General features: G+C 47.3%; 1 protein-coding gene across 1 annotated transcript in view; it reads right to left on the minus strand.

Moving 5' to 3' along the window:
- LOC117350718 (titin homolog) overlaps positions 1-6,301 on the minus strand; it is a 46,105-nt gene extending 39,804 nt beyond the window's left edge. Inside the window, exon 1 of the mRNA XM_033925238.1 lies at positions 6,157-6,301. The gene's annotated coding sequence lies outside the window, so the exon portion shown is untranslated. The remainder of the gene's footprint in view (positions 1-6,156) is intronic.
- Positions 6,302-12,788: the final 6,487 nt, after the last annotated feature.

Raw genomic sequence — 12,788 nt, forward strand, 5'->3', positions numbered from 1 at the left:
GTGATGTCATAATGGCTGGGTTTCCCTATACTTAGAAACATTGTGATGGCAGATAAAGGCCAAATGGCCCATCCGCAGGAACCATTATCTCTTCCTCTCTCCGAGAGATCCCACCTGCCTATTCCACGCTTTCTTGAATTCAGACAGTCTCTGTCTCCACCACCTCTACCGAGAGACTGTTCCAAAAAATCTGTAAAAACGTGTTTCCTCAGATTACTCCTGAGCCTCTCACCTCTTAACTTCATCCTATGCCCTCTCTTTCTTTGAAAATCAAGTTTATTAAGGAGTCAACAAGAGAAACAAGCATAGGACAATATAAATACATGTCAACATTGCCAGCCAGAAAAAAAGAAAACATCAGAAAGGATAATACATCAGGAAACCAAAAGAGAAACACAAGAAACAGCCTCTCTCTCATATCCAGAGCTTCCTATCAAACGAAAGACTCATGCGCATTTACGCCACGTTTATCTTTTTTTTCTTCAAAAATGGTCATTTCCTAAATATCCCCCTCCCCCTTTTACTAATCTGCTGTTAAAAGGTTTCTACTGCGTCTCAGGGCGTTAAACGTTTTGACGCAGCTCTGATGCTCTTAGGAATTCTATGAGCGTTGGAGAAGCGTCGGAGCTTTTAACGCTCTGGGCCACAGTAGAAACTTCTATCTGGCTTAGTTAAAGAGGGTGGGGGGGGGGGGTACTATGTTTGTCTCAGTGCAGTATCTTTTTGATCCATTTTCAGAAGAAAAATAATGTCCAAATGAAAAATGCACCAAATCCATTGGGACCCTGGAGGGCCAGAATTCTCAGCACACTGGCCTCCTAGTAGACATCCCAGTGGAGCACCCTAGTGGACATTGCAGTGAACTTCACATAAAGAGTCCCAGGTACACATCTCACCATAACCCCCTTTACATTGTTTGGGGAGACCTCCAAAACTGTACCCAACTGTCTTACCACCTCAATCGCCCTTATGCCCAAAGGTGTCACCCATATGTCGGTCCAGTAGGTTTTGGGGTTTTGTTTGAAGGGCTCACTCAGTGGCTTAGTAAGGGGAGGTGGGGGGAGTGCGGTCCAATCCAGCCACTGTCTTGATGGAGGCACCTGCACCCATCATCGCCCCTCCTCCTTCTTGACCCCACCCTGTCGCATGCTTATGCCCCTTCTCTCGTACCTCTTTAATTTCCCTGGCGCGAGAAGGATCACAGACTTTCTGCCCGCCTCGGTGTCAGCACTCTCTTGACGTCGCTTCCGGGTCCTGCGCCTAGGGAGTGACCTCCGAGGGAGAGCCAACGTGATGCGGGCAACGAATACACGATGCTTCTCACACCTGGAAAATTAAAGAGGTGCAGGAGAAGGGGGGGGGGGTGTTGGGAAGGAGCATGGGCGGACAGACACCACTCACCCTAACTCCACCACTGCAAGTGTGCTAGAGTGAGAAATGGTCCTGGGTCCCCTTCTCTACACTCCACTGCCCTGGCATTAGGCTACCCTCTAATACGAATGGCCATGTCCTGTTTCAGTCACATCTTGGGTGAGGGGGGTGGGGGTCTTGGCATATTCTCTCCCTAAGCGGGGAATTTCTCTATTTTCATTCCCAACATTACAAGGATGCATTTCAAAAAGATTTCTGGGCAAAACTTTTATTCTTTCAGGCTGGTGTTTGGAGTAAAATTACACGTGGTTTATTCTTGAATTCCACATGTTTACCACATGTTTAGAAGATCTGTCAAGACTTATTTATGTGATAAATTGGTTTAAGAAATTTTAGTTCTATGACGGATGTGGTTCTGTGTGTTTTTTCACCTGCATTTGGCAGACCTTCTTGACGTAAACTGCTCTGAACTGTCAAGGTATAAATACAGAGATCCTTTTACAAAGCCGCGCTAGTCGGATTAGCGCGTGCTCAAAAGGAGGCGGTAGCGGCTAGCATGTGCGGCAATCTAGCGTGAGCCATTCCACGCTTTAAAACCCGTGCGTGGCTTTGTAAAAGGAGCCCAAAATGTTGCAATTTTATTAATAATTTATATTCTGCATTTTGGTTTTGTTCTTGTATTGGGGTGGGAGGGAGGGGGGAATGTTTTTGAATATTTCTATGATTGATGTAAATGCAATTCTGAAGTTAATTATATGTAGATGTATATTTTAATGCATTGTTTTTGAATGAAAAAATTAATAAAGATTTATTTAAAAAAAAAATTTATATTTTGCATATCCTACGCCGATTACAAATTATTCAGGTCCTCAAGCATTTTCCCTAATTGTCCCAGTGGGCTCCCACTCTATCTGCAATGGGGATTAAGTGATTTGCCCAGGGTCACAAGGAGCAGTGTGGGATTTGAACCCACAACCTCAGGGTGCCGAGGCTGCAGCTCCAACCGCTGCTCCCAGTCCAACAGGACACTCAGGGGGGAGGAGGCGATGCCTGATGGGAACTGGATGGACAGAGGTACGGTATGTTGTTTGTCCTGCCCAGCAGATGCAGTTGGTGGGGGAGGGGAGGGTCACCAGGGATCTGCTTCATAGGGGAGAAATGAAGTGTGGGCAAAGCCAGGTGCAGGTTAGGGGCACACCCAGCCAGTGCTGGCACAATCCTTTCCAAGCTAGGAGATCCAGTTCCAGAGCCAGGAGGAAGGGAGCGACACACGTTGCGTTACATAAGCAGCCAGGCAGGAGGCACGGTCTGCTCTTCAGACATCCGTGCTGTAGTCATAGGAATGCCATACTGGGTCAGTGCAGGGGGTCCATTGAGCCCAGCGTCCCACCACTGCATGGAAATCCTTGTCAGATCCTAGTAGGAAAGTTCATTCAAATTGCTCCCTACCAAAAGCTCATAGTAGCACCACCCAGGTCCCTGTGGCTCGTAACTGTTTATGGACTTGTTCTTCAGAAACTTTTCCCGATTGTAAACTTAGCGAGGTTTCACCACACTCTTTAGCAACAGATTCCACAAGTTAATTGCACATTGCTTCATGAGCCTCGGCGCAACACTTGCACAGAGGTCTGAGGAGATCCACGCCTCATCTGTCCATGCTGTATTCACACTTTACATGTCAGGTGTTGCCTGCCATGGGGCTCCGATGACAATCTGCTCCTCAGCTGTCTGTGCTGTATTCAAGTTTTACCTGTCTCGGTATGATGCCTGTCATGGGGCCCTAATCACAATCTGTTCCTCAGTTGTCCGTGCTGTATTCATTCTTTACATGTCTCAGTGTGAGGCCTGCATGTGGCTCTGCTGAAGACCCACTCTTCAGCTATCTGTGCTGTATTCATGTTTGCCTTCCCTATGTCCTTCGGTTTATCTTTTCCTTCTGTTTATTTAATCATTAATATTATTTGTCGCTAGTCATAGTTTATGACTGTTTCTGAGTCAAGCTCCATTTCCATGGAGATGACCCGGTCTATATATGTAAGTTTCAGTTAGTTTAGTTTATTGTACCTCTCTATGGACCAAAAGGACAACAAAGTGGTTTATTCACAAGACAGCAATTAGGCCAGTGACTAAGGAATTTTTTTTTTTACAAAGGCAGCCTGAAGATGGGAAAAGGAAGGCCAAAGACGGGCTCACGGGGGCCAGAGTCACTTTTAAAAGCTAGAGCTTTTGTGAACCTGGAGCAGGAGGTTCCTGGTGGACGCACAGAGCACGCTGGGGCATAAGAAGTCAAAACACAAGAGAAGTCCAATGGCATGTCAAAGAGTCACACAGAAATATCAGAGGACTCCAAAGAAGATCCTCCCTTCAGCTGTCTGATGACAAACAGTGCAGCAGCACCACCCAATTTCCACATTCATACTGAAATGGGGGTGGAAGGAGACAGCAGAGTAGGAAGAGCATAAAATTGACAGAAAAATGGGCATGCAGATGGGGGAAAGATATCATAATCATTTTCTTTAACTGACAATAAACTGCGTTCTAGGACGGTGGCTTTCTTTGTGTTTTCTACAGCGGCTGCTGTCTGCTAAGCATCGCTCCAGAAGTACCATAAATTGGCTGTTCTCTCCCCTTTCCCCCTTCCAGGCCTAGGGTGATTCATTGCAGCCATTTCAGCATGATGAAATGGCCGTAATGAATCGTCCAATTTCAGCGTTTGGGAGGCGGGCAATGCCCCCCATCCCCTGAAAGTTGTATCCTCCCCCTGTTCTCTGTCCGCGCTCTGGCGTGGCTCCTCTGAGGTGGCTGGCGGGAAGGACGGGCCCTGGGGGCATAAGAGCTGCGCTGCTGTGTCGGCCGCGATGAATCCGCGCCCGCCCTCTACAGGTACCATGAAGCCCAGCCTCCTCGCAATAGGATGATTCATCACAGCCGTTTCATCACAGCCACGCTGAAACGTCCCGCAATGAAACACGGCCACGATGAATTGTCCCAGTCCGTTCCCCTCCTGCCTGGGCGCAGCTACCTGTATGGCGTCAATCACAATACGAATGCTTCAGGTAAGTCACAAGGATCTAAAACATGCAACACACTCAAAATGAACAAACATTTACAGGGTCTTTATATACTGCCTTCTATTTAAAGTTCAAGAGTGGTTTATTTTTTAATGTTCCGCATACCCTCCAATTCTAGGCGGATTACAGATTATTCCGGTACTCGAGCATTATTCCGGTACTCGAGCATTATTCCTTAACTGTCCTGGCGGGCTCCCATTCTAACCTACCTGGGGCAATGGGGATTAAGTGACTTGTCCGTGGTCACATGGAGCAGTCCGGGATCTGAACCCACAACCTCAGGGTGCCGAGGCTGCAGCTCTAACCACACACTCCCACAGGCTAATGCACGGATTGCAAGAAAACAAACAATGGAATGAAATAATAACCATACACATTCAAAAAGACCTTATTTAAAAGACTATTATTACGCAGTAATGTCGAATGCTAACAAAGGACAACCCAGTTTTACTAATGAATAGGGTGAAATGCCCCTAGATTCAACAGAGCTTGGTCATGGTCACATCATCATAGGAGTGCCCTCAGAGCTACGCCTAACACAAAGGGCCAAAGAATTCGGAGGCATCACCTCTGGATTATTTACTGCAAAAGATTTGTAAAACAATTCACAAATAATGCAGCACAAAAGGCGGTGTGGTCCCAAGGCCGTCGTTCTGATGACCATTGGCTCTGTGGAACATGGGAGAGACCAGCCAGTGCCCAAGACAGGTGTTGAGAGGGGAGGGGGGGGGCGTCCTCTGCCCTTACAACCCAAATCCCGCCGGGGTTAATTTATTCAGATGATTCCTAACTGTGAACATCCCCCCTCTCGTGGGAAGGAGAAACCCTGCAGGGGTGGATTCGGCAATCTTTCATCAGCCAGCCACAATTGGAGGTGGCAAAGCAGGGAGGGAGGGAGACAGGACTGGATTTTGCCACCTCATCAGGGTTGACTATAGCCTTGGTGGTACCTTCCACCAAGGCGGAGCTGATGGACATCTAGCCCCTAAGAAAAGTAGGGACTACAGTTCCCAGCATGCAACGGGGTAAAACCAGGACTGGATCCGTCTCTCTAGCTTGATCTGGGTGAGGTGGTGATGACCCAATCTGAGGGTTGTAGAATTATATTCTATGTCTTTAAATTGAAAGGCTATTTGAAATCCCAATGAAAAAGCAAAGAGGAATAAAAGCTCCTTTCCTCTCCCTCCCCCCCCCCCCGCTCCTCCCCATAATAGGCAGCTGATCCTAAAGCAGAGAGATTTCCATGTTCTTAACGCCTCCTTGTTTGGGGGGCAGCCAGATGCAACCCTCAGTCGTAGCCATAGAAACCCAGGAGCTGTCCAGGGAACAGCCAAGGCTCTTAGCCAGGAGTGAAAGAGGGGAAAGCAGGGAGAGCGGTTGTGCACCCCCCAAACCTCAGGTCTGCTGGGTGCATCTGTGGTTATCCCGGGGGTCTCAAGACAGCTGCCTCTCTCAGTCTCTCCGCAGTGTCTCTCCATGCATGCATCTATCTTTCCATGCCATGTTCTCTCTCCATTTTGCGGGTCTTTCCCAGTTTCTGAAGATAACTGGGGGGGATGCCCTGGCAGGGTCTCCAATGCCGGCCCCCCCGCTGCTGCACCTGCCAGCAGCCCATCACCCACCCAAGGAGGCTGAGATACCCAGGAGCAGAACAAAAAGCCAAGGGTGTGGATCTGCCACCTTCTCCCCCCTCCCCCTCCCACCTAGGTCCTACCTGTCTGGTGCTCTGCAGATGTGTGCAACAGCTGGCTGGGGGGGGGGGTCGGGGGCCCGGGAGCTGGAGCTGGGAGCACCGCGGGCTTTGTCTCAGCTGCTTCCTCCGGCACAGGGCGTGTGTTCCTCCAACATGGGAAGCAGCAACACCCCACACTCTTCACCCTCCGCCCTCCACTCGCAGCCAACCAGGGCTCAGGCTGGCTTTTGAAAAGCTGATGTCATGCCCTCCCATTCACAGTGGCAGGGGGGGGGGGGCACGCACAGCCCCCCTCTCCCAGCAACAGCTGCTTAATGGGGAATGGGCAAGCTTATTAACCCTATCTCCTCTGTGCTAGCCAGAGAAAAGAGCTTCAGGGAAAACAAGAAAAAAAAGCGCAGTTTCGTGCATCTATCCTTTCAAATTTAGGCGCATAAACTCGGGCGTGAGGGGAGGGGGTGGCATGTAGAGAGGCACCGGGGGGGGGGGGGGTGAGAACTGCAGCAGAGAGAGAGAAAAGTTACACACAAGCCGGGATTTTGCTACCGTCTTCTCTCCTATTTTCAGTGCCTGCGCTGTTATGCCACACTCTCCGGCCACTATTTTCAACCTGTGGGCTCTCTGCATTTTGCGGGGGGTTCCCCTTGGTATTTTCAGCCCTTGTTTGCTCTCCGTCTTGCTGCCTTTCAGTACTTTTCAGCCCCTGGACTCTACATTTTCCGGGGTTTCCACTGCTATTTTCAACCCTCCTTTGCTCTACATTTTGCTGGAGTCTCCTCTGTGATTTTCAGCCCTTGCACGGTCTGTATTTTGTCAGTTTTCCTCCGCTATTTTCAGCTCTCCTGCTACCATGGAGCTGAGCGAGGTGGGTGTCCATCGGCCTCCCTGGTCTTTTCCTCCCCAGACTTATAACTTGCTCTCCTGGGTCGGTCGGGTGGTGAGAAGGATAAGGGCACTTGGCACTCTTTGGCAAGGAGAGGATGGGCCAAACTCTGTTGATTGTAACTTCGAGCAGGGGAAGCCCCCTCCCCCCTCCCCCCCCAAACAAACCTCAGGGAAACCATCCAAACCATCACCGCATGCATCTGGGCCCATTTCTTTGTCTCTGACCGCCCACCTGTGTCTTTGCTTAATCTCTCCCTCTCACCACTTCCTGCCTCCTGGCAACCAGAGATCTCCTGGAGTAAGATCATGAGATCTGGTTTTAGGCCCCGATTCAAGAAAGGCACAGGTTTAGCGACGATCGCTGCTAACCGACCCGATTCACAAAACGATCGCCCATTTTCTGATCCGGCCATGCAAATTTGTAAAAACCCAATGCAAAATAGCCAAGCGATTGATTCACTAACATTTGCCTGGCTAGTTTGCATCGGGTTGTAGGATGCTACAACCCGTCTACTGTTATCGACAGGTCTGCCTGTTTTTATTTTTTTCCATGGCACAGATATTTCACGCGCATTACACACGCAAAATATCTGCCCCATATAAAAACCAATGAAAAAAATCCCCCACCACTCACAATGGCCCCCCGACAAACACAGCGACCCACAAATGGCAGGAGGGATGCCCACTCCCTCCTGCCACCCAACGCTCTCCCCTCCCCTGTGCTGAACTTAAATATGGCAGGAGGGATGCTCCTTCCTGCCATCAGCATCGGCACCCCCCTGCTGAACATCCCTCCGCGCCAAAATGGCAGGAGGGATGCCCACTTTTTCCTGCCATCGCAATGCCCCCTCCCCTGCCCTGTGTCCATCATACCTTTGGCGTTGGTGAGCAGGAGGAACCGCAAACACCTCTTGCTCCTGCTCCTCTGCCCGGCCTGCTATGCCACTGGGCCTTCATGATCTTCCAATTCTCTCTTATGCCCTGTGCCCCATCCTCAACCCTCACCCACCTGATTTCACATTTCGCCTTTATTTGATGCATACCAGTAACCAAAACAATTTGGGAAATCAACTTTGAGGGAAGAAATGGACTCATGAGAAGCGAAAGTTAATCACGGTTATAATCAAGGCCTTTATAATGTCTATCCATAAAATGAATTAACAGACAGTAAGACAAACAATGATATGAACCTCAAATCTGGCCACTGCGAATGGCATTGAATTACTGATGACAAACAGATGAAATAAAAGGTTATTAGAACAGGTGATGAGGAGCAAAGTCAGTCCCTCGCCTTCTCCTGCATCAGAGGCTTAAGATGGAAATAAAAAACAGAGGCAAGTCTACTCAGCTTGCAAAAGGTAGGCAACCGCCCAACCTGGCTGCTTTCTTAGGTGGCCCTGGGCCTAGCTTAGGGATGATCCTAACCCAAGGTCAACTGAGCAAACTGATTCAGTCCTGGTTTGGAGGAAGCCACTGCTTGCCCTGGATCGGCAGCATGGAATGTTGCTACTCCTTGGGGTTCCGAAGTCTTTCTTCCTCTTTGAGATTCAGGAATATTGCTACTCTGTGGGGTTCTGGAGTCTTGCTTCCTCTTTGAGATTCTGGAATGTTGCTACTCTGTGGGGTTCCGGAGTCTTGCTTCTTCTTTGAGATTCTGGAATGTTGCTACTCTTTGGGGTTCCGGAATCTTGCTTCCTCTTTGAGATTCTGGAATGTTGCTACTCTGTGGGGTTCCGGAGTCTTGCTTCCTCTTTGAGATTCTGGAATGTTGCTACTCTGTGGGGTTCCGGAGTCTTGCTTCCTCTTTGAGATTCTGGAATGTTGCTACTCTGTGGGGTTCCGGAGTCTTGCTTCCTCTTTGAAATTCTGGAATGTTGCTACTCTTTGGGGTTCCGGAGTCTTGCTTCCTCTTTGAGATTCAGGAATATTGCTACTTTGTGGGGTTCTGGAGTCTTGCTTCCTCTTTGAGATTCTGGAATGTTGCTACTCTGTGGGGTTCCGGAGTCTTGCTTCTTCTTTGAGATTCTGGAATGTTGCTACTCTTTGGGGTTCCGGAATCTTGCTTCCTCTTTGAGATTCTGGAATGTTGCTACTCTGTGGGGTTCCGGAGTCTTGCTTCCTCTTTGAGATTCTGGAATATTGCTACTCTGTGGGGTTCTGGAGTCTTGCTTCCTCTTTGAGATTCTGGAATGTTGCTACTCTGTGGGGTTCTGGAATCTTGCTTCCTCTTTGAAATTCTGGAATGTTGCTACTCTTTGGGGTTCCGGAGTCTTGCTTCCTCTTTGAGATTCTGGAATGTTGCTACTGCTTAGGTTTTGGTCAGGTACTAGGGACCTGGATTGGCCACTGTGAGAATGGGCTACTTGGCTTGATGGACCATTGGTCTGACCCAGTAAGGCTCTTCTTAGGTTCTTTAGTTCTGATTTTCTTAGGGGAAATCGATGGACAAATCAGAATTACAGCTCAGCACGCAATGGCAGCCAAACCAGCTCTGGGCTGTTGATGTGGTACCACAAAATTGGTGTCGATTCCTGGTGACCTTCAGAATAGTTGCCCTGTGCTAGATTCTGTCCTCAGTCTAATGGCTAATCATTATTGATTGATTGATTTTGTCCTCCCCAAAGAGCTCAGAATGGGTTACAGTTAACAGATTACAATTTATCATAGTTTTGGTACAAGTTTGGGTTGATATTTTTTTTGTGTGTACAAGTTTTTAGCCCAACTCAACACATACAATACAAGCCTGGTGGAGTCAGTCCAGAGGAGGGTAACTAAAATGGATGGTAAACAGGGACAGACTTAAAGATCTCAATCTGTATACTTTGGAGGAAAAATGGGAGAGGGGATATATGACAGAGACATTTAAATACCTACGTGGCATAAATGCGCATGAGGCAAGTCTCTTTCATTTGATAGGAAGCTCCGGAATGAGAGGGCTTAGGATGAAGTGAAGAGGAGATAGGCTCAGGATCAAGCTAAGGAAATACTTTTTTACAGAAAGGGTGGTAGATGCGTGGTAGAGGTGGTGGAGACAGAGACTGTGTCTGATTTCAAGAAAGCCTGGGATAGTCAGTGGGATCTCAGAGAGTGGGTACTGTGGATGGGCAGACTGGATGGGCCATTTGGCCTTTATCTGCCATCATGTTTCTGTATGATGTGTCCAAAGTATGATAGTCAAGTTTTCTCATTTGAGCTTCTAAGGAAAGCTTAGATTTGATCTCCTCCAATACCAATTTGTTTTGGGTTTGTTTGTTTTTTTTTTTTGGGGGGGGGGCACCCCATGGTCTTCTTGAACACTATAATTCAATGGTATAGATTTTCTTCCTATCTTGCTTCTTCACTGTTGAACTGTTGCATCCAGATGACATTATTGAAAAGCCCACGGCTTGGACAAGTCAAAGGTTTGCATGCAAAGATACATACCAGACCTTCAGGTGCAGAGATGCATCTCTGCTTACAAAAATGCAACTTTTCCAAGCTGTAGGAAAGGCGATATAAATTGAACATACCATAAATCATATTTTCAAAATATGGTTGAGAAAGTTGGGCAGTGAAGAGGAAAGACAGGAAGAAGATGATCCCTTCCAATTATGATGCCGTGAAGACCACTGTGACGGCCCAAAGAACAAATCAATCGACATCAGAGGAGATCCGACCTAAAAACCTTTCTGTTTAGAGATGCTTTCATCATATAGATTTAGATTATGACATCAGCTAGCTTTGTGCATATCTATACCCTACTTTGTTTTCCCCTGCCCATTAAATGATGTAACCCTTGCAGTTCCCCTCCTGTCTCCTGTGAAGTCTCTCTCTCCCTCCCTACCCCCCATCCCCCTGTATGTACATATTTTATAGTTTAAAAACTATGTTTTAATGTAAACCACTTAGGTCATTATAAGCGGTATATCAAGCACCAATAAACGAGAAATTTGATCAAATCTAACAGCCTCTTTTACATGTGGCAACAGCCCCGAAACCTTTTAAATCTCTATGGGCTTCGGGGCCGTTAGCGCAGTGCAGCTGCCAGCATGGCTTTGTAAAAGAGGCCATAAGCTTTCAACTCTGACTGTCATACTAGAGAATGACACGGGGACAAATTTGTCACCATCCCCGCAGGAACTCAGTTTCCCCATCCCGTCCACACAAGTTTTGTCACTGTCCCTGTCCTTGCCCCATTCCCATAAGCTCTTTATGATTTTAAAAAGTGTTTGAGGCTGGTGCAGAGGAGGATGGAGTTTGCAGGAATGGGACAGGAAAAAAACTCGCGGGGACGGCATGGGAAAATGAGTTTCTGCGGGTCCGGGGAAAAATTTGGCCCTTGTCATTCTCTATTTCATACCTCAGACACACAATGGGAAGGGAAAGATCGTTAGAGAAAGGCATCAGTGTGGTAACTAAAATGGATGGTGGTCTTTTTCATAAAGTAAACAGGGACAGACTTAAAGATCTCAATCTGTATACTTTGGAGGAAAAATGGGAGAGGGGGATATATGACAGAGACATTTAAATACCTACGTGGCATAAATGCGCATGAGGCAAGTCTCTTTCATTTGATAGGAAGCTCCGGAATGAGAGGGCTTAGGATGAAGTGAAGAGGAGATAGGCTCAGGATCAAGCTAAGGAAATACTTTTTTACAGAAAGGGTGGTAGATGCGTGGTAGAGGTGGTGGAGACAGAGACTGTGTCTGATTTCAAGAAAGCCTGGGATAGTCAGTGGGATCTCAGAGAGTGGGTACTGTGGATGGGCAGACTGGATGGGCCATTTGGCCTTTATCTGCCATCATGTTTCTGTATGATGTGTCCAAAGTATGATAGTCAAGTTTTCTCATTTGAGCTTCTAAGGAAAGCTTAGATTTGATCTCCTCCAATACCAATTTGTTTTGGGTTTGTTTGTTTTTTTTTTTTGGGGGGGGGGCACCCCATGGTCTTCTTGAACACTATAATTCAATGGTATAGATTTTCTTCCTATCTTGCTTCTTCACTGTTGAACTGTTGCATCCAGATGACATTATTGAAAAGCCCACGGCTTGGACAAGTCAAAGGTTTGCATGCAAAGATACATACCAGACCTTCAGGTGCAGAGATGCATCTCTGCTTACAAAAATGCAACTTTTCCAAGCTGTAGGAAAGGCGATATAAATTGAACATACCATAAATCATATTTTCAAAATATGGTTGAGAAAGTTGGGCAGTGAAGAGGAAAGACAGGAAGAAGATGATCCCTTCCAATTATGATGCCGTGAAGACCACTGTGACGGCCCAAAGAACAAATCAATCGACATCAGAGGAGATCCGACCTAAAAACCTTTCTGTTTAGAGATGCTTTCATCATATAGATTTAGATTATGACATCAGCTAGCTTTGTGCATATCTATACCCTACTTTGTTTTCCCCTGCCCATTAAATGATGTAACCCTTGCAGTTCCCCTCCTGTCTCCTGTGAAGTCTCTCTCTCCCTCCCTACCCCCCATCCCCCTGTATGTACATATTTTATAGTTTAAAAACTATGTTTTAATGTAAACCACTTAGGTCATTATAAGCGGTATATCAAGCACCAATAAACGAGAAATTTGATCAAATCTAACAGCCTCTTTTACATGTGGCAACAGCCCCGAAACCTTTTAAATCTCTATGGGCTTCGGGGCCGTTAGCGCAGTGCAGCTGCCAGCATGGCTTTGTAAAAGAGGCCATAAGCTTTCAACTCTGACTGTCATACTAGAGAATGACACGGGGACAAATTTGTCACCATCCCCGCAGGAACTCAGTTT

This window comes from Geotrypetes seraphini, chromosome 16, assembly GCF_902459505.1.
Source record: "Geotrypetes seraphini chromosome 16, aGeoSer1.1, whole genome shotgun sequence".
Taxonomy (NCBI): Eukaryota; Metazoa; Chordata; class Amphibia; order Gymnophiona; family Dermophiidae; genus Geotrypetes; species Geotrypetes seraphini.